The 15,286-nt window shown below is 44.8% G+C and overlaps 1 pseudogene; it reads left to right on the top strand.

The window, feature by feature from the left end:
* Window positions 1–12,742: 12,742 nt before the first annotated feature.
* Window positions 12,743–13,549, top strand: LOC101579192 (annotated as a pseudogene).
* Window positions 13,550–15,286: the final 1,737 nt, after the last annotated feature.

The raw sequence follows: 15,286 nt of genomic DNA on the forward strand, positions 1-15,286 counted from the left end.
CGTCCCGGGGCGCAGCTCGCCGCCGCCGCCGCCTCCAGCCAGCGAGCGGAGAAAGCGAGAGCGGAGGACGCCCAGCCTCGGCGCTCAGGCAGGGCGCCCCCAGCGGCCGCAGCCGGCAGCGCCCCGCGGGGCGGAAGCCGAGGCACGGGGGCACGGGGAGGGGGCGGAGAATATCGGGGCGGGGGAGCTAGGAAGCTGGGGCAGGGGGCGCAGGGGGCTGGGGAGCGGGGAGGCGGGGCGGAGGAGGGCGTGGAAGCTCAGGGCGGGAGGGCGCCGCGCCGGGCAGCGGAGCAGCGGCCGTTGGCAGCGGGTCACAACCCCTCGGGTTAAAAAAAGACAAAGTCGGCCTAAAAGCTTCGTTCTGCAGCTTCCTCTACGTCTTTCCTTTCAGTTTTTTTGCACCTCCTCTTTTCTCCCCTTTCCCCTGATTTCTTTCCCTGGGTTTTGGAAGTAATGGGTTAAAAAGGGCAAGCAGAATTTACCACTTTGTTTGGCCTAGACTGAGATCCCAAAACTAAAATTTCCTTTTGGGGCTCTAAACTTGAAATGTAAAATGAAGATAAGAGAGGAAAAAGGAAAGTGATAAAGATTCCGGGGCCTACTGATTTTCTCCTGTTGGTACCCTGTCTAGTCTTTGTCACCAAGGATAAACGATGATGGTGCACAGAATGAATTAAAAATAGTATCTTCCCTTTTAATAATTTGTCTATATGAAGAACTGAAATGCTTAAAATCAAATTCTGCAGGGCAGGCTTTTTAAAAAGCAGTTATTTGCCTTCTGTAGGTACAAGCACTGTCTACTGTTAAATGTGCATGACAGTTGTATAACGCTCTTGTTCTGTTTGCTTTGCAGCACCAGGTTGAACCCAGGGGCTGGTACACGCACATGCGTGCCAACAGGGCGCATCCCCACGCCCGCCCTCCCCCTTTGCTTTGAGACAAAGTCTTATTAAATTGTCCAGGCTGTTCTCCAACTTGTGATTCTCTGGCTTCAACCTCCCAAGTAGCTGGCTGGGACTACATACAGGCTTGCACCACACATCCAACTATGTTCATTTTTAAAAACTAAAGTCTAGTCTTTGTAACTCACACTAATCTTTGAAAGGACATAATTGATAATTCATTCGTGTAAAAATATACATTAACTGCCTAAAATGTTGGCCACTGGCTAGAGTTGAACCAGTGATAAATGAACACTAACTTCCCTTAAGAATTTTACCATTTAGTAAAGATGTGTTTAGTTTTGTCATAACAACAACAAAAAATACCTCTAGTATCAAGTAAAGTAGAACTCTGAAGCGTAAACAATGAATTACAATGAACCAGTATTGTGGATTTCTTAAGAATGTGCAGGATTTGGGACAACATGGAAGAAGGTATTCCAGGTGAAGGAAGGAGGAGCAATAAAGACCCAGAGGTGGGATTTAATTTGGGGATTTAGTAGTGGGTGAAGCTTGAGGTTTGTAGCTTAGACAACTGGGAGACAGGAGAGAAGACCTCAGCATGGAAGAGACCATGAGTCTTATCTGAAATGCTTGGGTGGGGGTGGGGGGTAGGAAAAGGGAGAAAAGGAAGAGAGGGGAGGGGAGGAGAGGAGAAGAGCCCGGTGGCTTTAGCTGCTGTCTGTTGCTAAGACTGAAAATCTGCACTTGGGAATTGTGGTATTTGCTGATGGCTAGAGCTCAAAAGGCAGATAAAATTGAGTTGCTCTGAAGAGTATTTCTGGGTAGCTGAAGGGAGAGGCAGTTGTGAAGACTCCCAAGAATGAGCTGTCAGAGAGAGGGGAGCTGAAGAGAGAATCCTAACCATTTAACATTTTTCATTATTAAGACTTACTATGTGTTAGGCGCTGTGCTGGAGGCTGGATAGAAATGAGTAAGACGCACAGGCTTACAAATGCATGAAGAAAACAGATACACAAACAAATCAGGAAGGGCAGGGGGGACAAGTGAGAGAAATGAACAAAATAGGATCTATGAGGGGCAGAGGAGTTGGTTTCAAAAGAGTGCCGCAGCACAAGCCCAGGGGGTTTGGACTGAAAAGGAGCTACAGAATTGGTGATCCAGGTCCCTGGTGGCTTGGCAAGAGAAATCTTCCTAAGTGCTGGTGGTGAAGTAGGATTAAAATGGCCTCATTAGAATGAAAGGTAGTAATGATGAGTGGTGGGTGTCTAAACAATGCTTTGCATGATTTTTGTTACTAAACAGAGAAAAGACTGTAGCTGGAGGAGGAACTGTAATATTTAAGATTTTTCATGATATTCGGGAATATCCATTATTTATTGAGTGCCTGTTCCGTGCCAAGCACCTTCATCGTTCTTACAGAATGGAGCTGCAGTCTCTGCCCCAGATCTGATGGTCTATTGCAGGACGCAGGTAAGTAAGCAGGCAGTGGCAGCACAATATAAACTCGAGTGCTATCTATAGAATATAGTGAATAGAGACACCACCTACCCAGATTAAGTAGGTTGATGCAAGGCTTTCTGGGTAAGTGGCATTTGAGCTGAGGCCTGAGTGGTGAGAATGGGGGTGGACATGGCTTTTCTATTCTGTGCGTGCAGAAGCTCAGCGGAAGACAGACCATGTTGCAGCAGGAACTGAAATTAGTTTTGTCTGGCTGCAATTTGAAGTGAGGTGTGATGACAGGGGTATAGTTGGAAGCCACTGAAGTTTTAAAGCAGAATCATATATTCAGATTTACATTTTATAAACATCTCCAGATATAGTGAAACTGAAAGATGGTTGATAGTCTGGTACTCTTTTTTTTAGAGTCATGATTTGATTATTAAACACTTGGTATGCATCAGGATCAAGGCAGAAACAGACATCATATTCAAAAGTGTTCACATGAAAATTTAGTGAAAGGATTATGTACAGAGCTGAAGGCAGGGTTCAGGGCCCACGAGCTGCTAGGGAACTGGAAGGAGGCAAGGATAAACAGCGTGATTCCCCTTGTCTTCTGCTTTCGGATTTGCCTTGCCACCCAAGTAGAGGGGAGCACAGACTGGAAAATAGAGTTCCTAGAGAACAGTCTCATAAATCCACAATGGTGAAAGTAGATGGAGGCAAGGGTTACAAAGCCAAGCTAGCACACATCTGATTCACCCCCAGCTCTGTAGGAATCCAGAAAGGAGGGAATTTCATACAGCTCTTCAGTGGAGGAGAGGAAATCTACAGAATGCTGACTTCAGAGTGATATCATTTTAGATAAATGTTACTGGTCCTTCTTGACTTCCTGGCCAATGGGAGCATACATTTTCCAGTCTCCTTGCAGTTAGGTTATTCTGGGCAGTATTATATGAGAAGTAATGTGTCACTTCAAGATGAGACAGTGATGAGCCTTTGAGCAGGTCTTCCTTGCTGTAGTAGTCATGGAGGAGACCTTGGGTTGAAATGTAGTATTCACAAAATTGAAACAACGTGGGGTTCTGAGTAGGAGCATAGGGGAACAATGGCTAATGTTTGCAGTAAACACTTTAGAGGAGGGGTATTTTATTGTAGTGGGGCACTGAAATGTGGGGATTACTTACCACTACAGCATACAGCTAGCTTTTTCTGACTAGAATATAATTGAGATAGGAAGGTGACAGCAGACACAGGTACAGCATCTGCTGCCACCACCCGTGACACTCATAGGATGAAGATGATACAGAGTTTGGATGTCACACACGTTATTATATCTTGCCACGTGTGGTTTCCTAGGCAACCATGTGGCAAAGGATCCCCCTTCAACCTGACCAGGAACCCTGATCAGGAACATCTATACTGAACTATGATATGAGCAAGAAGTGAACTTTTGTTGTGATATTTTGAGGTTTTGTTTTGTTTTGCTGCGACAGCTAACACTTTCCTAAATGGCTATTGCAGTAGGAAGGGTGCTATGGTAAAGATCTCAAACTAGTCAGGCAAGCAGGAGCCAACAAGGAAACTTGAGAGGCTGAAAACAGAAACCCATGGGGATATGTCTTAGTCCATTTTTCTGTTAATACACAATGCCACAGTGTTTAAAGAAAAGAGCTTTATCTTGGCTCAGGGCCCTGGTTCAGGATGGAGGTGCTTCACGTGGTGATGGTCTTCTTATTGGCCGACTCTCTAGGTGTCACATGGAGTCACACAATTTAAGCGAGACCTCTCCACACTGGCTTTTGTGGTGGACTTACTCTTCAGATAGCCACTAAGCCCATTAGCACATTACAGTGGACCCTTGACTTACAAACTCAATTATTCCCCAGGGCTGGTTAGATCTCAGGTTGTCAATTGAAGCCTCAGCCTTCTCCATACAGCCTTCAAAGTCTTTCTGCTACATGCAGACAGATCTCAGTGCCCTTAGAGAGACATTGGTCCATGAGTTCTCAATTAACCCCATACAAGAAAGGATGTTGTAATATTCCTTATAGAACTCTTTAAGGGTTAAATCTGTATCTGAGACCATCTGAAGTACAAGTGGCCAGCATTCAGGTCATAACTCAATACTGATCATAAGTTAAAACATGCTTTCATGCGCCAGGCTGGTCATAACTTGAAGGTCCACTGTAATTGCATGGATAAATCAATATTCAAGATGGCAGAGCTCTAATAACCTTTCAAAGGTCCCGCCTCTTAATGACTTTTAATAGAGATTAAATTTCAGGACATATTTTGGGGATTTGAGTCATATTCAAACCTCAGCACAAGACATTTGGTAAGAGTTGTGTGCAGTAATACAGAAGGAAAATAAGATGCTTCAAAGTTCATAGCCCTCGAATAAGTTAGAAAATGATTAGCAGCTCATGGTTCCTGGCTGCTTTTGGCAAATATTAGAAACACGAGATGAGCTCATGCAGTAATTAGCAGGTTTGCAGACGTGAATGAAAAAAGAAGACAGAGAGTACAGAAACGTGGAGCCTCAAGGGGTTGGAAAACTGATTGCTCTATACTTCAGAGGATAGAAAATAAGATTGAAAAGCTTTTGAGCAATAAGGGCCCATTAAGACTGAGCCATTCAGCAAAGATTAGATTTAGGATGTGGTTTCCCATTACAGTCTGATGATCTCTAAGTAACCACCTTAAATGGAGCAGAGGAGAGCACAAGAGTGAAGAGGTGAAGAATAAGACCAGGATCTGGAGTTGTGTGTGGTGTTTCTGGCATAAGGAACTAACGGGAAGCAGTCAGATCTGGAGTGTTTGCAGTTTTTGAGGCATTGACTATGAAAGACTCATGAGCCTGTTTTAAATGCTGTCCTTCCCCGAAGTATGTTGTGCTCTCAACACCCACTTCATATGTGGGCCTAGAAGAAAGGCTTCTGGAGAGCAGAGTTGGTGAGTAGAATAGTTGGTGAGCAATGGGATCTAGTGGAGGAAATTCTCCTGCACTGGTTCAGGCCCATCATGATGTGTTTTGGCGGAATTTCATCTTAGTAGTGGGCCAGCATCTTCCTTTTTGCCCTTCCACACCTGAAAGAACTTTCTGCAACACATGTGAGCCATCGTTATATACCAGATGCAATAGGAAAGGCAGCTTATTATCTCTCATGTCAGGGTAGAGGTTTCCCCATTGGTACTCTTGACACTGGACTGGACAGTTCTCTGTTGTGTGGTGTTCCGGGTATTGCACAAGTTCAGCAGCCTTTCTGACCTCTGTCCACTAGTTGCCAGTTGTACTTTCTGACTCCCAGTTGTGAAAATGTCTGTGTGTGTATGAGAGGAGGGCATAGAATCAACCCTGGTTAAGAGTTACTGGCCACAGCATGATGGGGAATGACACAGGCTTCTCCAGACTTGCTGGAGAGTCCTGCGCATTACCTGGGGCTCTGTTCTTTGAACAGTGACTGGGTGGAATTTTAGCTTATCTCACCCGTGAAGGAATGAGTATTATTTGTTCAGGAAGAAGGGTGAAATTACTATTTGCTGACTAAATAGATGGACGATGCCTTAGAGGTCTAGGTCATCATCAAGCTTGTTTTCTCTTCCTGAGTAGACAGTGTGACTATTTTCTAGTCTTCTCTGCGATTACTCATTGCCACAAGACTGAGTTGTAGTCATTGGACGTTTGTACATTTTCGAGGCTTGGCCCACAAAAAACTGTGTGTGACCCTTTCCACTCTTTCCTCCTCTGATGGCTGGATGTTGATGTCAAGGATAACCATGGAAGACGGCAGTGCCTCTAGTACTCTGTTGCCTGCTGGCCCATAAGTATTAGCAGCTTACAGCAGAGCCATCACCAACTTTCCCAATCACACTAACCAGGAGCTTGCTGTGCAAGGTGAGAAAGTAGCGTTTAATTTTTGTGTGGGTGATTTCAATCATCACCATGTTGGAGATTGAACTCAGGGCCCCACATATGCCAAGCATGTTGTGGTAGTTGGTAGTTGTTATGACAAATAGTCTGACATAAACAACTTAGAGTTGGCAGTCAAGGTTTTAGCATGTGAGTTTGAGGGATACAGATGTAAGCTATAGCACTCCACCCTAAAGACTTGTGTCTACCTCAAATGCTCCTAAAGACTTGTGTCTACCTCAAATGCAACATATATTTAGCCCATTTCCTCCAAGAGTTCCCAAAGTCTTAACACTTCCAGGATTACCCATAAGTCTGAGGCTAAAGTCTTTTCTGAGGTTCAACTGTAAGCCCCTGTAAAAATAAAAAAAGCAAGCTACTTATTTCTGAGACACAACGGCACAGAATTACATTCCATTTCTAAAAAAGAGGCATAGGGGAATAGAAAGGAATTGAACCAAAGCAAGACCAAGACTCAGCAGGGCAAACATTAAATCTGGTAGCTCCATGTTCCATCCTGGTGGAGTGATGTGAGCTCTAAAAGGCTTTGTGTAGCCCAGCCTCTCTGCCTGTGCCGGCTGCAGCCCGCATAGCCTCTTTCCTGGGATGGCTGTACACATTCCCTGCAGTTTCCCTGAGTATCCCTGAGTTTGAGGGATACAGATGTAAGCTATAGCACTTCACATGTTCCTGAAATCTCTACCTGTCTGGGATCTTCATTACGGCTGTATCTTCACTCTCACAGGTTCAGGTGTCACTTTTTCGGAGCATGCTTGCAGGATTCCTACTTTGTTACACGTTGCCTAGCTTCCTAAGCCTTCCTCTGCGATCTGGGTAGAAACCTCCATGACCCCCTAACTCTTACACTCTGAATGCCTGCAAGCCAGCACAGGTAAATGATATTAAGGTCTGCTGGTAGCTCCAGCAGTAGACTAGCTTGGGTTACGGCTGCAGTGTCCTGCAAGTACCTGGATGGCTGACTTTGGGGAACTACTTCCTCAAGTGTCTTGGGGCTCTTTTTTCAAAGCACAGTCTTTTGAAGGAGTTTGCGCTTTCACACCCTGGGGCCTGTGATGGGTAGAGTCTGGGCAATTCTTGAAATGTCCTTGAGATATCATTCCTATTGTCTCAGTGAAAAGCATTTGGCTTTTGTTATGGTTTAGATGTGGGTCCCAAAGGTTTTATGTGTTTGTAAGGTGACTGGATTATTGGAGCACTATAGCTGACTTGCTGTTAGGAGTTAGGTCTCATCAGAAGAGGTGGGTCATGGGGTGTAACGTGGAAAGTTAGGTCAGTGCCCAGCTTCTCCCCTTTCTCTCTGCTTCCTGGTCACCATGATGAGTGAAGCTTCCCTCTACCAGGCCCTCTCACCATCCTGTTTCTGTTTCTGACTTGGCTGATCATGCAAGAACCCAGATCTTTGAAACTGATCTAAAACAAACCTTTCTTTAAATTAAGGTGTCAGGTATTTTGTCTTAGTGACAGGAAAATGACTAAGAAGAACTTGGGTGCCAGGATCATTGCCATGACTACATCTGTCCATATGTTTTAGAAGCCTTTAGAACTTAGTTATGGAGGAGTTTGGAAAAGCTTCAAGAAGCAAACTAGAGAAGTCCTTAAATGTGAGCAGCACTTGATGTGTGCTATTAGAATTGAGAAGACCAAAATGCTGATAGAAATGCAGACAGCAGAGGCCAGGCATAGCAGGTTTTAGTTTGGAGCAGGGATTGCTGTTAGGAGGTAAGCTCTCATCAGAAGAAGTGGGTCATAGGGGTATAACCTGGAAAGTTATGTCAGCCCCCAACTTGGGGGACTGTGGCAGTTGGACTCATGACTGTGTGTGTGTGTTACTTTCTGCAAGAAAATGTGTCTACATTTTGCCTGTGCTTTGAGACTTTGTGGGAGACTGAGACCAAGGACAGCAGATTAATTAATCTGGTGAAGGAAATTTCAAGGCAGTCTAACATTTAGGCTGCAGAATGGTTCTACTTGCTGCTTTTAGTAAAACTTACAATGAGAATCAAGAGAAACTGGCAGAGTTAAATGATATTAAAAGTTTGCATTGTCATCAGAAAGGAAGTGCTTGCAAAGTTGGGTCAAAGAAGAGCATGGTTGTCAAAAAGAGTAGTATTAAAAAGAAGCCAAGGGCCAAAGATGTAGCTTAGTGGCACAAGTGCCTACCTGGCAAGCACAAGGTCCTGGGTTCAATTACTGGTACAGGAAAAAAAAAAGCCAAGTACTTTGCATCAAGGCAATAGGGCATCTCAGAAATCATAAGACCCTACTCATCACAGACTCAAGGTACAGAAATATAAAGCTCGAGAAGAAAGCTTTATAGTTGAGAAGAGAGCCCCAGGATCTCCTGCTTGACAAGGGCCAGCTAAGGGAAATGATTCCCTTAGATTCATTTCGCAAGGCTCAGCCATCTAGGCATTGGAGGCCTGCGCAGCTATGATCCAATGGGGCCCAGGGGCTGCTCAAGCCAGCAGCAGACCATGGTATTATCCACATGTTGCTGGTTTTACTGGAATGCAGGATGTGATTTGTGGGGTCAGGGAGGCTCTCACTCAGATTTCAGAATAAGGGCTAAGAGGCCAGGCAGTGTGCACCAGTAAGGCAGTGTGTGAAGTTGTGAGAGTGAAGCCAGTCATGCCTTGGAGACCCCAGGGAGTTGAAGATGCTAGGAGTATGGAACATCTGCTGAGGAAAGCCTCAGGCAGTGAGTGAAGCTGCTCCAAGAGAGAGAGACTCTGAGTGTGAAAACCAACAGTGCCACACAGTGGGGCCACCCAATCTCTTTGGAGCTCACATCTCACCACCGTGTGCCCTGGATGCTGGACATGGAGCTTAATGCTTGCTCTGCTGGGCCTCCGTCTTTCTTTTGTCTGACTTCTTTCTATCCTCTACTTTCCCTTTTAGAATGGGGATGTCTATTCTATGACACTGGATATTTGCAGTGTTTAGCTTCCTTTTTTATATTTATGGGGGTGCATGGCTTAGAGATTGCCTTGGTCTTTGTGGAGACTTGGCACTTTGTCTTTTCAGCGGTGCTGGTACTGTTAAAACTTAGAGATGGAAAAATACATTTTGCATAATGAGATAGACAAGGGTATTTTGGGGGCTGGGATGGAATGTTCTGGTTTAAATAAAAAACAGGCCCCCAAAGGCTTACGTGTTGAGGTTAGGCATTTGGAAAGTGATTACAGTATGGAGGTGATATATCATCAGTGGATTCGTCCACTAATGGGTTCAGAAGCTGAGTGTGCTGTTAGGAGGTCCGGAACTGGTTAGAGGGGGTCCCTAGAGGTACAACCTGGAGGGATGTACCTCTCTCCCTCGTTCTTCCCTTCCCTTTCTGCCTCCTGGCTGCATGGAATGAGCAGCTTTTGTCCACCCAGGCCCCTCTGTCATCCCATTTTTTTTCCTCTGGAGCCAAATGATCTTGTATTGTAACCGTGAGCCAAAATTAACCTCCCCTCCTTTTAAGTGGAAAGTATTGGGTATTGTGTTTCAGCAATGAAAAATGACTAAGGCAGCCTCTTTTTAATATTGTTGATCTCTTTATCAACTAGTGCTTCTTTTCTGGCCCAGCTACATGTTTTCCAAATCTTTCAGCTCCATGTTTGCTCCTGTTTCTTACTAGAGAGCTGCCTAAAAGCAGCCAGCATTATCCAACCACTTCCTGAATTGTGCTGCTATGAAATTTCCTCTTCCAGATAAATTAGTCTATTGCCTTTAAACTTAACCTCATAAAAAGTATTAGGTCATGTAGACAGAATGTAACAAGAATGGCCTATAGTTCATTTCCAGTAGAATCCTCATTGGTTAATTAAAGTATAAAATAAAATAGCTTCTATAGCAATCATAAGGCAAAGATCATGTTTCCTAGAATACCACTAAAGCTCTAAGTTAAGGTTGTATACAATTAGAATTCTAAAATAAGTGAGAGCTATAATTTAACAATAGTGGATATTGATTTGGGAGTTCCTGGTTTTAATCCCAGTTCTGTTTCTGACCATTGTATTTGTAGCAAGTAACAATTTCCCTGAGCTTCTCTGTTCTTCAAAATGAGGAAATTAGTCTAGATCAGCACTGTTCAGTAGAACTTTCTGCAATGATGGGAATGCTGTCCTCCCGTGCAACATGACAGTCACAAGCCACATGTGATGAAAGAACACTAAAAATGTACCTGGTGTGTCTAACGAACTGAATTTTGGATTTCATTTAACTCTAATTAACTTAAAAAGCTGCATGTGACTAATAGCTCCCACACTGGACAGCACAGGTCTTATTCTTCCTTCCCCAGCAAGCCCTTAGGCACCCACATCGCCCAAACATCAGGCAAGGTGAAGATAGGGAAGGTGGGTCATTACAGCACTGTGCCCTTGTCCTCAAGGAATTGACATGGGAAAACTGAGTAAGTTCTTCCCAACACATGAACAAAGCCCACTATGTACTAATGAAGGAGAGAGAAATAACCAGAGAGCATATCATCTCAAAAGATTATTATTTTCTCAATGCAAAATTACAAGAGTTGCTTAAAAAAATACAATGAGGGCCGGCATGATAGCTCATTAGACTAAAGTGCCCACTAAGGAAAGCTTAGGCAAGCACAGGGACCATGTGCCAACCCTGCCCCAGGGTGAGCTGAGCCAGCCAGAGTCTGGGCATAGTGGTGCATGCCTATAATCCCAGTGCTGGGGAGGCTGAAATCAGGAGAATCACCATGACTCTGAGCTGCAGAGTGACACCCTACGACAACCAAATACATTTAAAAAAATTAATGAGTGTCTAAATAAAAATTATTACAGTAAAAGACACATTGCTATTAATGTCCCCCAAAATACTCTCCCTTGCATTGAGTACACTTATTCCATTATTCTTACCACTTGTGGAAGCAGTTCTGGAAATCTTCTTTTGTTTATTGTTTATTTTTTATGTATTTAGTATAGGATTTATAGGGTCTCACTACACAGATTGGACTTGTAGTGATTGTCCTGTTTTCAACCTCCCAAGTGCTAGGATTACAGATGTGTGCCACCATGCCCAGTCTCAATCCCTGTCTCAGCATGCCCCAGGTGCGGGGCCGACACAGCTTGGCAGGGATTGAACCCTGGTCTCTGCATCTGCCTAAGCTGGTGCTTTAATCTGCTGAGCTATCTGGCTGGCCCTGGAAGTCTTCTTTTGTGAGTGTCTTGGCCGACTATGATAACGGTATGATGAACACTGCTATGAAGCACCATCCAACAGGAAAACAGGCTTGGAAAACACTATGGTGCGTCCTCATCTGCCTTATTCACTGGTCCTGGCACTGTGTGACTGCTGGCTGTTCCCAAAATCAGAATGAGCTTGAAAATATTCACATTGTTTCATCAAACCTCACATATAAATTAAGTTCCATAAGTATTCACTGAACATCTATTCTCTGTCTAGGTCTCTAATTTTTAATATAGGATTATCACCCAGAGATAGAATCTAACAAATGTTATCAATACAGTACTCTCATTTTGTTGATCAACTGATGAGTTAATCAGTTGATTAAACGATTGATTCTTTCAATACTTAGTGACTTTTTTTTTTTAATGTACCAAGCACTTCACTAGGCACATATAAAAAGTTAGTTTAATGATGTCTTAAAGGTGATCTCCAAAGCTAATAATAGTGCAGACTTTGTTTTTAGGAAATGACTTACAACGTGCTTGGTTCTCTTTGACCATATTTAGCATAATAATGTTTCAAATATTATCTGAACTAATGAAAGTCAAATTAGTAGTATTGCTTCATATTACTAGGTAGAAAGATGGCATGGTGATACACCCATGTAACTGCAGCACAGGCGACACAGTGAGTTCAAGAAAAAGGAAATGGAAGAGGTATTGCGGTGAGTTAGCTAGTGGGCATCTGTCACCCCCAGCTGAACTGAGCCAGTGTGTGCTGGGTGTGGAGGGCCCACCTGAGCATTGCTGCCCACAGCGTGAAAAGAGAGCTGGAGGGGAGCGCAGTGTGCTGCTGATTCTCCTGGAGAAGCTTGTTGGGCTGGCTTTACTGTTACGAACTCAGCTGTTCTCATCGGAAGAGCTCGGGTCCTTGTCATTGAGGATGGCTGTGGTTCTTCAGGGAAGCTCTGGTCCTTTTTCTGTTGCTTCCTGGCTCCAGGGCAGGTCCTTCAGCCTGGTGGCACAGATCCTTCTTCCCACTGGCACAGACTTTCCAGCTTCCTTCACTGACCTCTGGGCCTTCCCAGCACAGAACCTTGGTACAGACTTGAATGAGATAATATCATGTCCAGTTGGATGTGTGGAGTAGGTTGCCAAGGGCTGTAGGAGCTGTAGGTCTTCAGGTGCGTTCGTGCAGAGCATTGTAGTGGGGTCCTGGCCCGCAGCTGGATTCTTTAGGTCTCTCATGTGCAGACCTCCTGCACTCTTCTGCATTTGACTCTTTGGGTGAATTTTATAAAATAATCCTATAAATCCCCTCTCCAGTCACCATGGCTGCCTGTAAGCTAGTGCTCACCTGGCATGGCTAGAGTGCCTAGAATCTGGAGAACCACTTCAGTGGCTGATATGATGCCACCTTGAGCCCGGCAGGCCACGAAAAGATGAAGCACGGCAGGCGGGCGCTGCAAGATGCTGGCTATGAATTTGATACCTGCTTCACTTCACTGCAGAAAAGAGCAATTCAGACTCTCTGGACAGTACTGGATGCCATTGACCAGATGTGGCTGCCAGTGGTGAGAACTTGGCATCCCAATGAGCAGCACTACGGGGCCTGACTGGCCTTAATAAAGCGGAAATGGCTGTCAAGCACAGCAAGGCCCAGGTGAAGATCTGGCAGCGCTGCTACGATGTCCCACCACCCCGATGGAGCCTGGCCATCCCTTCTACAGCAACATCAGCAAAGATCGTAGGTGTGCAGACCTCACTGAAGATCAGCTGCCTTCCTGTGAGAGTCTGAAAGACACTGTTGCCAGAGTGCTGCCCTTCTGGAATGAAGAAATTATTCCCCAGATCAAGGAGGGGAAAAGGGTGTTGATTGCAGCCCGTGGCAACAGCCTCCGGGGTGTAGTCAAGCGTCTGGATGGTCACTCTGACGAAGCCGTCATGGAGCTGAACCTGCCAACTGGTATTCCTATTTTCTTTGGGTTGGACAAGAACTTCAAGCCCATCAAGCCCATGCAGTTCCTAGGGGATGAAGAGACCGTGTGCAAAGCCATGGAAGCTGTGGCTGCCCAGGGCAAGGCCAAGAAGTGAAGACCACCAGCAGCCTGCGCCCCATCCCCCCACCCTCCACACCTCTCCCCTGCCTGTCACACTGACCACGTCTGTAGGTGTCCTGTGTTGTAGCTGCGGATGGCAACCAGTGGCTCCCATTTCCCTTTAGCTTTTTGGCTCCTGCACCTACTGCCTTGATAGAATCTAGTCAGAACAGGACCTCTATGACACAACCTCTAGTTCTCAGTCCAAGTCCAGGGAAGGCTCTTCTTATCTAGGAGAGTTGAATGATAGTAACTGCTTGTCTAGTGCTTCTGCTTTGTTTATTAGGGACCTGCTTGAGCAGGGGACAGGGATAACCATACCAAGCCATGACCAGTGAGGAGTGGCCTGAGCACGCTGCTCCCCAGAGCCAGCCCTGCGCTCTTCTGTAGTCCAGTCAGTCAGCGAGCTCTTGACATTCCAGTGAGAGATGAATGTAACCTGCATAGTGACTGAAATACAGTTTCTTCCCTCACCCTAGAGGAGCTGGCTCCAGAAGGTTGGGCTTAATCCTGAATTAAGTTTAGGTGTTCAATTTTTCTACAAAAGACAAATTATGTATCTAAACAAAAACACTTCTGGGGCTTCTAGTGGTGGTTGAATAGTTCCACCAGTGGTCACCAGAACATAAACCATTCCTCACACCAGTACAGGACGAGCTCTGGCCTCTGTGGGGTAGGAGTGCATCCTGCTGTGTATCTTAGGATCCCTCTGCCTTGCTTTGGTAGCAATGAGCACGCCTCCCGACCATGTCTAAGTGTGTCTCACAATGTCTGATTTCTGAATCATGTTCCAGCCATCTTGGCCCCGCCACATGGGCCAGTACTCATTTGAGCATAACTATAAGTCTTTTTCCAGATCAGTATAATAAACGAGTGATGTGCAATTTTAAAAAATCCTATAAATTGTGTGTCCTGTATTAAATCTATTCCCCTATAAACCCTGACTACAGCAAGCACGTTTGCCCATTAAAAAACTATACCTTTTTCAATAGAACATACTGAACATACTAGAAAAAATACTTTGAGGAGCTATTTCTAAGACAAGTTGTGGGTTTTTGGTTGTTTGATTTTGTTCTGTTTTGCAGTACCAAGGATTAAACCCAGGGGCACTCAACCACTGAGCTGTGTCCATTTATTTATTTAGAGACAGGGTCCTACTAAGTTACTAAATTGTTCACCCTGGGCTTGAATTTGGTACCCTTCCTCCTTCAGATTCCCAGAGTACTGGGATTAAAGCCACCATACTGACCAAAAGATTCTTTTCTATTGTTACCTGTATATAAATAATTTTTTTCCAAATTTTTTCTTTTTTCTATTATCTAGCTATAGTGTCAATTCCAATATTTTTCCATGTTAGATTAGGTCTTCTATGTAAAACTAGTGTGACGTTGCTGCTGATTTTATATATAGATATTTATTTCCTCAGCAATCCTTTGTGTAGTTGACCAGTATGCAGACATTACTGTGCCATTCAGTTAGAGAATACAAAAACAAGTGAGTTGGATCTTCCCAAGAAGAGGAGAGTAGGAGGAATAAAAAGCAGAAGAAGGGGTCAGGGATTTGGCTCAGCAGTAGAACTCTTGCCTAGCAAGCTGGAAACCCTGAGTTCGGTCCTTGGCACCTGTTATGGTTTGTGTCTAGTTGTCCCCCCAAAGCCTCATGAAGCAATGGGGTGAGGACTTCTAGAGTTTGTGTTAACTCATGATCCACTGGGATTATGTGTGATCCAAGGCTGGGATTATGGGTCTTAGTACTGCTGGGATTACCCATAGGTGG

The sequence above is a fragment of the Octodon degus genome, unplaced genomic scaffold (genome assembly GCF_000260255.1).
Source record: "Octodon degus isolate 3935 unplaced genomic scaffold, OctDeg1.0 scaffold00084, whole genome shotgun sequence".
Classification (NCBI taxonomy): domain Eukaryota; kingdom Metazoa; phylum Chordata; class Mammalia; order Rodentia; family Octodontidae; genus Octodon; species Octodon degus.